Source organism: Palaemon carinicauda, chromosome 42 (assembly GCF_036898095.1).
Source record: "Palaemon carinicauda isolate YSFRI2023 chromosome 42, ASM3689809v2, whole genome shotgun sequence".
Taxonomy (NCBI): Eukaryota; Metazoa; Arthropoda; class Malacostraca; order Decapoda; family Palaemonidae; genus Palaemon; species Palaemon carinicauda.
In genome coordinates this window covers 45,913,803-45,925,625 of record NC_090766.1, presented here as the reverse complement: position 1 = coordinate 45,925,625, position 11,823 = coordinate 45,913,803, and the positions used below count along the sequence as shown (strand labels likewise).

Genomic DNA, 11,823 nt, shown 5'->3' with positions numbered 1-11,823 from the left:
AGGGTGAACACCCCTATAACAGGACCTCATCAATACCCTTAATCTGGGCGCTCTCAAGAAACAATATTTTGACCACCCGCCAAATCAAAAAGATTGCGAAAGACTTCTTAGTCTCCCGTACAACCCAAAACAAGATTAAAAATTTCAAGAGTAGATTAAAAGGATATTGGGATTAAGGGAATGTAGTGGTAGAACCTTCACCCACTACTGCACTCGCTGCTACGAATGGTCCCAACGTGTAGCAGTCCTCATAAAGAGTCTGGACATCTTTCAAGTAATATGAAGCGAACACCGACTTGCTTCTCCAAAAGGCCGCGTCCATAATACTTTTAAGGGATCTATTTTGCTTAAACGCTACCGAAGTTGCTATCGCTCTAACTTCGTGAGCCTTGACTTTAAGTAAATTACGATCCTTCTCACTTAAATGAGTGTGCGCCTCCGGAATCAAAAGTCTAATAAAATAAGACAACGCATTCTTAGACATGGGCAAAGAGGGCTTTTTAACGGAGCACCATAAAGCCTCTGAACAACCTCGTAGCGGTTTAGTTCTGGATAAATAAAATTTAAGAGCTCTAACGGGGCACAGCACTCTTTCAACTTCATTCCCCACAATCTCAGAAAGACTGGGGATTTCAAATGATTTAGGCCAAGGACGAGACGGAAGTTCATTCTTGGCCAAAAAACCAAGTTGAAGAGAACATACTGCTTTATTAGCGGAGAAGCCGATGTTCTTGCTAAAAGCATGTATCTCACTAACCCTTTTAGTCGAAGCCAAGCTCACCAAGAAAAGTGTCTTGAGGGTAAGATCCTTCAGGGAGGCCGAATTTAATGGTTCAAACCTGTCTGACATAAGGAACTGTAGGACCACGTCCAAGTTCCAAGCAGGAGTCGAAATATGACGCTCCTTGGAAGTCTCGAAAGACTTAAGCAGGTCTTGAAGATCTTTGTTATTAGAAAGATCCAAACCTCTATGCCTGAAAACAGAAGCTAACATGCTTCTGTAGCCTTTAATGGAAGATGCAGAGAGAGAGCAACCGTTTCTCAGATAAAGCAGAAAATCCGCAATCTGCGCTACAGAGGCACTGGAAGAGGAAATAGAGGAGGACTTGCACCAGTCTCTAAATACCTCCCATTTCAACTGATAGATCCTGATGGTAGAGGATCTTCTAGCCCTCGCGATCGCTCTAGCTGCCTCCTTCGAAAACCCTCGAGCACTAGAGAGTCTTTCGATAGTCTGAAGGCAGTTAGACGAAGCGCGGGGAGGCTTTGATGAAATCTCTTTACGCGAGGCTGTAGCAAGAGATCCATCCGCAATGGCAGACTTCTTGGAACGTCTACCAGCCATAGAAGTACCTCTGTGAACCACTCTCTCGCGGGCCAGAGGGGAGCAACCAACGTCAACCTGGTCCCTTCGTGAGAGGCGAACTTCTGCATCACCTTGTTTAGGATCTTGAAAGGTGGGAAGGCATAAACGTCCAGGTGAGACCAGTCCAGAAGAAAAGCGTCTATGTGGGCCGCCTCTGGATCTGGGACCGGAGAGCAACAAGTCGGGAGCCTTTTTGTCAACGAGGTCGCAAAGAGATCAATGGTGGGTTGACCCCAAGTCATCCAAAGTCTCTCGCACACATCCTTGTGGAGCGTCCACTCCGTAGGAATCACCTGACCTCTTCGACTGAGACAGTCCGCCAAGACATTCAACTCCCCTTGGACGAATCTCATCAAAAGAGAGATGTTTCGATCTTTTGACCAAATGAGAAGGTCCCTTGCAATGACGAAAAGAGAGTGGGAGTGAGTGCCTCCTTGCTTCGATATGTAAGCCAAGGCCGTGGTATTGTCTGCATTCACCTCCACCACCTTGTTTCGAATCAGACTCTCGAAACTCCTTAACGCTAGATGGACTGCTAACAGCTCTTTGCAGTTTATGTGAAGACTCCTCTGGTCTGCGGACCAAAGACCCGAGCATTCCAGATTGTCCAGAGTCGCCCCCCAACCCAAATCCGATGCGTCTGAAAACAACACATGGTTTGGGTTCTTGACTGCCAGAGAAAAACCTTCCCGAAGTCTTATATTGCTGTCCCACCAAGCTAGACAAGTCTTGACTGGATCGGAGATTGGAATCGAGACCGTCTCTAAACTCTTCTCCTTGTTCCAATGGATGTCTAGGTGGAACTGGAGAGGGCGCAGGTTGAGTCTCCCTAGAGAGATAAACTGTTCCAGTGACGAAAGAGTCCCCAGGAGGCTCATCCAATCTCTCACAGAGCAACGGTTTTTCTCTTGCACGAGACGGACTTTGAGCAAAGCCTGCTCGATCCTGTTGGCAGACGGAAAAGCCCGAAAAACTCGACTCTGTATCTCCATCCCCAAATAGAGAATGGTCTGGGATGGAGTCAGTTGCGACTTCTCCATGTTCACCAAGAGACCTAACTCTTTCGCAAGATCCAAAGTCCACTGTAGGTCCTGCAGACAGCGATGACGGGACGACGCTCTGAGTAACCAGTCGTCCAAGTACAGGGAGGCTCTGATCCCCGATAAATGTAGGAACTTCGCTACATTCCGCATGAGCCTCGTAAAAACAAGAGGAGCAGGGCTGAAACCGAAGCACAGTGCTCGGAATTGATACACCACCTTCCTGTACACAAACCTCAGATAATGTTGAGAATTTGGATGTATCGGAGTGTGGAAGTACGCATCCTGCAAGTCGAGAGAGACCATCCAGTCGCCCTCTCTGACTGCTGCAAAACGGATTTGGAGGTCTCCATCGTGAACTTTGTTTTTACAACAAACACGTTGAGAGCACTTACATCCAGCATTGGCCTCCAACCTCCTGTGTTCTTCGGAACCAGGAAGAGACGGTTGTAAAAACCTGGGGATTGAAGGTCCGAGACTTTCACCACCGCCCCCTTTTCTAACAACAGAGACACCTGAAGATGTAACGCCTGTCTCTTTGCCTCCTCTCGATACCTGGGAGAGAGGTCTATCGGAACTTTCACCAGAGGAGGTCTTCGTACAAAATGATATTTTCATTATAAAATAAATTTTTGAATATACTTACCCGGTGAATATATGAATAGCTGACGTCTCCGACGCCCCGACAGGTTCCAAAAAACTCGCGAGAGATCGCCATGAAGGTTGCGGGTGTGCCCACCAGCGCCGACTATCGGCCAGATACCGCATATACTTCTCAACCACTCCAGTTCTTCTCAGTCCGCAGGGTCTCTATCGGGGAGGAAGGGAGGGCCTTTAATATTATATATTCACTGGGTAAGTATATTCAAAAATTTATTTTATAATGAAAATATAATTTTTAAATATTAAACTTAGCCGGTGAATATATAAATAGCTGATTCACACCCATGGTGGTGGGTAGAGACCAGTATTATAACAATAAAGGCGTATATGCTCAAGAGTTTTGGCAAATATTTCATAAAAACAAACTTAAGTATAGGTACCTGGTAAGGAAGCTGACTCTGATGATTACTCTGCCTCATTAGTCCGCTTTCCTCACGAAGCCCAGCCATCCTCTCAGGATGCTGAAAGACTCCCAGGAGCTGTTATATCCAGGGTGAACACCCCTATAACAGGACCTCATCAATACCCTTAATCTGGGCGCTCTCAAGAAACAACATTTTGACCACCCGCCAAATCAAAAAGATTGCGAAAGACTTCTTAGTCTCCCGTACAACCCAAAATAAGATTAAAAATTTCAAGAGTAGATTAAAAGGATATTGGGATTAACGGAATGTAGTGGTAGAGCCTTCACCCACTACTGCACTCGCTGCTACGAATGGTCCCAGTGTGTAGCAGTCCTCATAAAGAGTCTGGACATCTTTCAAGTAATATGAAGCGAATACCGACTTGCCTCTCCAAAAGGTCGCGTCCATAATACTTTTAATGGATCTATTTTGCTTAAACGCTACTGAAGTTGCTATCGCTCTAACTTCATGAGCCTTGACTTTAAGTAAATTACGATCCTTCTCACTTAAATGAGTGTGTGCCTTCCGAATCAAAAGTCTAATAAAATAAGACCACGCATTCTTAGACATGGGCAAAGAGGGCTTTTTAACGGAGCACCATAAAGCCTCTGAACAACCTCGTAGCGGTTTAGTTCTGGATAAATAAAATTTAAGAGCTCTAACGGGGCACAGCACTCTTTCAACTTCATTCCCCACAATCTCAGAAAGACTGGGGATTTCAAATGATTTAGGCCAAGGACGAGACGGAAGTTCATTCTTGGCCAAAAAACCAAGTTGAAGAGCGCATACTGCTTTATTAGTGGAGAAGCCGATGTTCTTGCTAAAAGCATGTATCTCACTAACCCTTTTAGTCGAAGCCAAGCTCACCAAAAAAAAGTGTCTTGAGGGTAAGATCCTTCAGGGAGGCTGAATTTAATGGTTCAAACCTGTCTGACATAAGGAACTGTAGGACCACGTCCAAGTTCCAAGCAGGAGTCGAAATATGACGCTCCTTGGAAGTGTCGAAAGACTTAAGCAGGTCTTGGAGAGCTTTGTTATTAGAAAGATCCAAACCCCTATGCCTGAAAACAGAAGCTAACATGCTTCTGTAGCCTTTAATGGTGGATGCAGAGAGGGAGCGACCGTATCTCAGATAAAGCAGAAAATACGCAATCTGCGCTAGAGGCACTGGAAGAGGAAATAGAGGAGGACTTGCACCAGTCTCTAAATACCTCCCATTTCGACTGATAGATCCTGATGGTAGAGGATCTTCTAGCCCTCGCGATCGCTCTAGCTGCCTCCTTCGAAAACCCTCGAGCTCTAGAGAGTCTTTCGATAGTCTGAAGGCAGTTAGACGAAGCGTGGGGAGGCTTTGATGAAATCTCTTTACGTGAGGCTGTCGCAAGAGATCCATCCGCAATGGCAGACTTCTTGGAACGTCTACCAGCCATAGAAGTACCTCTGTGAACCACTCTCTCGCGGGCCAGAGTGGAGCAACCAACGTCAACCTGGTCCCTTCGTGAGAGGTGAACTTCTGCAGCACCTTGTTTAGGATCTTGAAAGGTGGAAAGGCATAAACGTCCAGGTGAGACCAGTCCAGCAGGAAAGCGTCTATGTGGGCTGCCTCTGGATCTGGAACTGGAAAGCAGTAAGTCGAGAGCCTCTTTGTCAGTGAAGTCGCAAAAAGATCTATGGTGGGTTGACCCCATGTCATCCATAGCTTCTCGCACACAGTCTTGTGCAACGTCCACTCCATGGAGATGACTTGTCCTCTTCTGCTGAGGCAGTCCGCCAAGACATTAATTTCTCCTTGCACAAATCTCGTCAAAAGAGAGATGTTACTTGCCTTAAATGGAGTTCCTTCTGATCCGTGGACCAAAGACCCGAGCATTCCAGACTGTCCAGTGGAGCTCCCGAACCCAAATCCGATGCATCTGAATACAACACATGGTTTGGGTTCTTGATCGCAAGAGAAAGACCTTCTCGAAGTCTGATGTTGCTGTCCCACCAAGTCAGACATGTCTAGACTGAGTTGGAGATTGGGAAAGAGATACTCTCTAAGCCCTTCTCCTTGTTCCAATGGTTTAGGTGAAATTGGAGAGGGCAAAGGTTGAGTCTCCCCAGAGAGATAAACTACTCCAGCGATGAAAGAGTTCCCACGAGGCTCGTTCAAACTCTTACAGAGCAACTGTTTTTCTCTTGCAAGTGACGGACTTTTAACAGAGCTTGTTCCATTCTTGTGGGAGACGAAAAGGCCCGAAAAATTCGACACTGTATCTCCATTCCCAAATAAAGAATAGTCTGGGATGGAGTACTGTAAGTTACGACTTCTCTACGTTCACTATGAGACCTAGCTCCTTGGTTAGGTCTAATGTCCATTAGAGGCTCTCCAGACAGCGATTTAATGACGACGCCCTGATTAGCCAGTCGTCAAAATAAAGGGAGGCTCTGAATCCTCAAAAAATGTAGAAAGCTTGCTACATTTTGCAAGGGCCTTGTAAAAACAAGAGGAGCAGGAATGAGGCCGAAGCACAGTGCTCGAAATTGGTACACTACTTTCCCGTCCACAAACCTCAGATGTTGTTGAAAGTTTGGATGAATCGGGATGTGGAAGTATGCATCCTGAAGGTCGAGAGAGACCATCCAGTCGCCTTCCCTTACTGCTGCCAAGACAGATTTGGTAGTCTTCATCGTGAACTTTGTCTTGACAATGAACACATTGAGCGCACTTACATCTTAAGTACTCCTGCAGTGAACGTGGCTGCCAGATCATTGGAGCCATCCCTGATAGCCTTGTTCCTGCAGTGAACGTGGCTGCCAGATCATTGGAGCCATCCCTGATAGCCTTGTTCATGCATGACATAATTGTACAGCAATACATTGACAGCTGGAGAGACCTTCTAACTTAAGGCTCCCAGGGACCAATCCAACAAAAAAAATACTTCAAACGCTCGAAACAACTCCTAACAGGAGATGGTCTAGCTCTGAAGCAGACCATAAAATCTTGGAGCGTCTCATGGCTAGACGACGAGGAGAGTCCACTAGGCTTAAGAAGTCTCCCTGGGCAGAGGCAGGTACTCCCAAGCCGAGAACTTCTCCTGTGTCACACCAGACGCCCGAGCCAGAAGCTAATTAAGAAGGAGGAAAAGCAAAAGCAGACTTTCCTAAACTTCTCCTGGATTCCAACCAGTCTCCCAGTAAGAGCATGGCTCTCTTGGAAGAACAAGAGAGAACTGACTTCGTAAATGTAGGAGTCGAAGAAAGTCATGCCAAGAGTAAACTCAGACGGCGGAGCAGCCGTTACAAAACGAGTAGGACAAAATTTCACTAAAGAAATTCATAATTATAAAACAAGGGATTGTTGGACCACCCTAGGTTACTCCTCTTCTAAAAGACTCCCCAAAGGTACATTAGTTGAAAGGGGGTCATCAACTTCTTCAGAAGGCACATCATCTGATAAATCTAAAGTCTTGCGAGAAGGAGATTTATATTCAGAATGACGTGAAGGAAAAGCTTGACAGGCTACATCAACTTGTATATGAACAGAAGTTAAAGTTGGAGGGTCGATGTCACGTTGTGACTGCAGAGAATGTTATTCTACTACACGTCGTGACAGAAGTAACTGACGTTCAAACGTCCCGTAGTAACAGCGGTGACTGCTGTTCGATGCTATATCATGACTACGATGACTGACCCTCGACGTCACGTCATGTCTACGGTGTCTACCACTCAACGTCACGTCGTGTCTGCAGTGTCTGCAGCTCAACGTCACGCTGTGACTGCGGTGGCTGACGTTCAAAGCGATCAAAGTTACATCGAGATTTATGCTCCGCATCTCGTTTAACAGCAAAGCTGTCACTAGGGATAACGTCAGCGTGGCGTAACAAAGCTCGTTTAGAAGGTTGAAGACCCGAATCACGTATCCCAGAACCGTGACGTACAAAAAGCAAAGGATCCTTTCGCACAGGAACAGGATCGTAAGCTTCTATTAAAGAAGAAAGCTTTAACAGCATATCTTGCTAAACACTTAACTTCGGATCAACCTGTGACTGCGGTGGCTGACGTTCAAACGTCACGTAGTAACAGCGGTGACTGCTGATCGATGCTATATCGTGACTACGGTGTCTACCGCTCAACGTCACGTCGAGTCTGTGGCAGAAACGTCTGTACATGAACGTCATCGCTATGAACGGGACTCTTATGATGACTACAGCTAGGACGTTGAACTTGTTCTGAAGGAACTAATAAACGTTTCAACCGTCTCGAAACCTTACGCCCAGGCTTTTAAAGAGACGAATCATCGGAAGACGAGGAGAAACTTCGTCTCTCCTGTCTTATGGCAAGGACGTGCTTGACGAGCAACGTCTGATACCTTTGAGGGAACGTCTATTCGTTGGTTTACACTCCTCACTCCCTTAGGTCCTACGACATTCCTTCTCCCTGGTGCAGGGGAGCCTGAAAGAGGTCTCGGACTAGGCAAGCGACAAGCACGAACAAACGAACCCTCCGCAACACAGAACATGTTTTTTGCACTTACTTCACTGATATCGCATTTATTAATAATTTCACATTAGACATGAATAAAGCTGATTTCTACCTGAAGCACGCAATTCTCCCTAAAATCAAAAGGTTAGAATTGCGAAATGAGTCGTATAATGTAAGCACATTAGTACAAAATGAAACACACATGCAAAAATCAATAAACATATACATATATATCGAATAAAACGGAAATATATAAAGTTAAAAAGATCAGTGACTGGGGATGAGACTAAAAACTAGTTCACTAAGGACTACGTTTTCAATCCCTCACCGTACAGTGCCTTGGGATGAGAATAAAAACTAAAACGTTTTATCCTCTCTCCCCGTACAGAGACTTGGGACGAGAGTAAAAATCTGAATCGAGAACAACGTTACTTGCTCCCAAACTCCTTGTACAGAGACTTGGGACGAGAATAAAGATCGGATCGTTCTCTCTCTCTCTCTCTCTCTCTCTCTCTCTATCTCTCTCTCTCTCTCTCTCTCTCTCTCTCTCTCTCTCTCTCTCTCTCTCTCTCTTTGTCACTCACAAGAGAATGGCCCACTCACTCTTCGTCAATAACAGGTTATTTGACTAAAGGAAAAAACTGAAAGGACTAAGAAATTGAAAATTAACATGTTCCTTTAAATTAGTATCTAAAAAACTTCAGTTTGAAAGAAGAATGAACAAAACGTCAAAATCGATTTACTCTTTCTGCAAAGTGAAACCGTGATTCTCTCTTTCTCTATCGTAACGATAGAGCGCAAACTGCATAGCATAAATAAACCAAACGTTAGTTCATCTTTGAAAAACAGCAAGAAGACTATTCAAAGAATACATTTCTTAAAATATTTTCTAAAAATATTCATCTCATCACTCTTACAGAGCCACTGTTTTTATCTAAACAAAAAAAAAGTTGAATGGGCTCAACGTTGTTTAACTTCGTTTTCCAAGTCAGGACCGCCTACAAAGAATAGGCAAAGGCCGCATATAAACAAAAACATAAAATTTATCTCGATGTTTAGTATAAATGGAAAGCTAATCGAAGAGGCCTAATAAAGGCGGGTGAGATATAAAATATATAGAGGTAAATCTATAAATATCAACAATAATTTATAAAGAGATAAAATAATTACTAAAAGCCTTTAACACACTTCCGTACACTGAAGGAAGGGTCGGCCATCTTTTCTCTATGGAAAAACCAGAGCGAGATTAAAAAAGCAAGGGCAAAAAACTTTTCCTCTCCTTTCAAAAGCATTTCTTTTGAAGATAGTATTGAATAATCCAACACGGCGAAAGCAATAAAACCAAAACCAAGTACTTCACCAATTCGGTAGAAAACTCGAGGTCTAGAGCGAGCGGAACCAATGTTGTCGGTGACACCGACAGAGAAGAACTGGAGTGGTTGAGAAGTATATGCGGTATCTGGCCGATAGTCGGCGCTGGTGGGCACACCCGCAACCTTCATGGCGGTCGCTCGCGAGTTTTTTGGAATCTGTCGGGCCGTCGGAGACGTCAGCTATTTATATATTCACCGGCTAAGTTTAATATTTAAAAAAGAATTTTGTAACCCTCCTTCAGCAACAAAACAGACTCCCGGTCTGCACCCCTCTTCTCCCAGGCCTGCCAGAAGTTGGTCAATCTGGCACCTACTGCTGTCTGAGGACGTGGGCAGTCAGACTCTGCCACGTGAGGATTTAGATCCTCTCTTCTTGCCTCGCTTGCTATCGGCACGAGAGCCTCCCCTACTGGGAGCTCTGCCACGAAAAGGCGGGATAAACCTTGCCGCTGGCATGTAAAACTTCTGACATGAGAAGACGAAGGTAAAGCCTTACGAGCAGACGTGGCCATTAAATCATGAGTGTCCTTCTGGACAAGAGACGCCGCGATATCTCTAATAAGCTGTTGAGGGAACAAAGCAGAAGACAAGGGCGCAAAGAGAAGTTCTGACCTCTGACAAGGAGTGACCCCTGCAGAAAGAAAAGAACACAGAGTCTCTCTCTTCTTAAGAACCCCTGCTGTGAACGTAGCAGCTAGTTCATTAGAGCCATCCCTTATTGCCTTGTCCATGCAAGACATTATCTGAATAGAGACATCCCTGTCCGCTGACGAGACTTTCCTACTCAAGGCTCCCAGGGACCAATCCAAAAAATTGAAAACCTCGAAGGCACGGAAAATTCCCTTAAGGAGATGATCCAGATCTGTAGAGGACCAGCAAACCTTCAAGCGTCTCATGGCCAGACGACGAGGAGTGTCTACAAGGCTTGAGAAGTCTCCCTGGGCAGAGGCAGGCACCCCCAAGCCAAGAACTTCTCCCGTGTCATACCAGACGCTCACACGAGAAGCCAATTTGAAAGGGGGAAAGGCAAAAGAGGACTTCCCTAAATTCCTCCTGGACATTAACCAGTCTCCTAACAAACGCAAAGCTCTCTTAGAAGAGCGAGAGAGCACCAACTTCGTGAACGACGGAGTCGAAGAAGTCACGCCCAGCGTGAATTCAGATGGGGGTGAACGAGGAGCAGCAGTAACAAAATGATCGGGAAACAGATCCTTAAATATAAGCATTATCTTTTTAAAGTCAAGGGATTGTTGAGCAACCCTAGGCTCCTCTCCATCCGAAAGAGTCCCCAAAGGAACATCAGCAGGAAGGGGATCAACAACTTCCTCATCCGAAGGAACATCATCCGACAAAGGCAAAGTCCCGCGGTCACGGAGAAGCATGCTGAGGTGGCAACGATTGACAGGCTATATCAATATGCGAAGGAGCCGCAGCAAAAGCAGAGGTAACGACGTCATGTCGAGACTGCAAAGACTGAAAGTCTTGAGGCTGAAAAACAACAACAGACTGTGGCGACTGACGTTCGACGTCACGTCGGGACAACGGAGTCGGCCGACGAACATCACGTCGGGACTGCGGTGACTGCTGCTGAACGTCACGCTGTGACTGCGGAAAATGACGTTCAACGTCACGTAACTGACGTGACTGACGATGAACACGATCAGAGTCACGTTTAACAGCACCGATAACATTAGCGCTAACGTCAAAATGACGAGACAAATCTCGCTTAGGCGGTTGAAGACCTGAGTCACGCTTGTCGGACTGGCGAACCGCAAGCAAAGGATCTTTACGAACCTGGTCATGCTCATAAACTTCCATTAAGGATGAAAGTTTCAACTGCATGTCTTGTAAGACACTCCACTTGGGGTCAACGGGAGTCGAAACGGGCCGTGACGTCGGCAACATCTGTGCATGCAAGTCATCGCACTGAACGAGACCCTCGGACTCAGCGTCACGTTTACGCTTAACAGGAGAACAGCCATCCGATGACTGAATACGGTCAGAGCTGTCCCAATGACTACAGCCAGGACGCTGAACCTGTCCTGAAGGGACTGACTTGCGTTTTGAGGGTCTTGAAACCTTACGCCAAGGCTTCTTATGAGGCGAATCATCGGAAGACGAGGAGAATTTAGTTTCTCCCGTCTTATGGTAAGGACGAGCTTGAGGAGCAACGTCTGATACCTTTGAGGGAACGTCTGTACGTTGGTTTACACCTCTCACTCCCTTAAGTCCTACGACATTCCTTCTCCCTGGTGCAGGGGAGCTTGAAAGAGGTCTCGGACTAGGTAAGCGACAAGCACGAACAGACGAACCCTCCGTCGCAACACTAAACACATTAGTCGCACTTTCCACTTTACCACTTTGACCCTTTAAAAGCTTAACGTCGGACATAAGCTGGTTCCTGTCCGATGCCAAGGTTTCGACCTTCTCACCCAACGCTTGAATAGCCAATAACATTTCACGCATTGAAGGTTCATGAGTGCCAATAGGGGGTTCTGAAACTACCACTACAG

General features: G+C 45.8%; 1 pseudogene; it reads right to left on the bottom strand.

Annotated features, from left to right (window-relative positions):
- Positions 1–11,823, bottom strand: part of LOC137632795 (palmitoyltransferase ZDHHC3-like) — a 74,945-nt pseudogene that overhangs the window by 23,001 nt on the left and 40,121 nt on the right.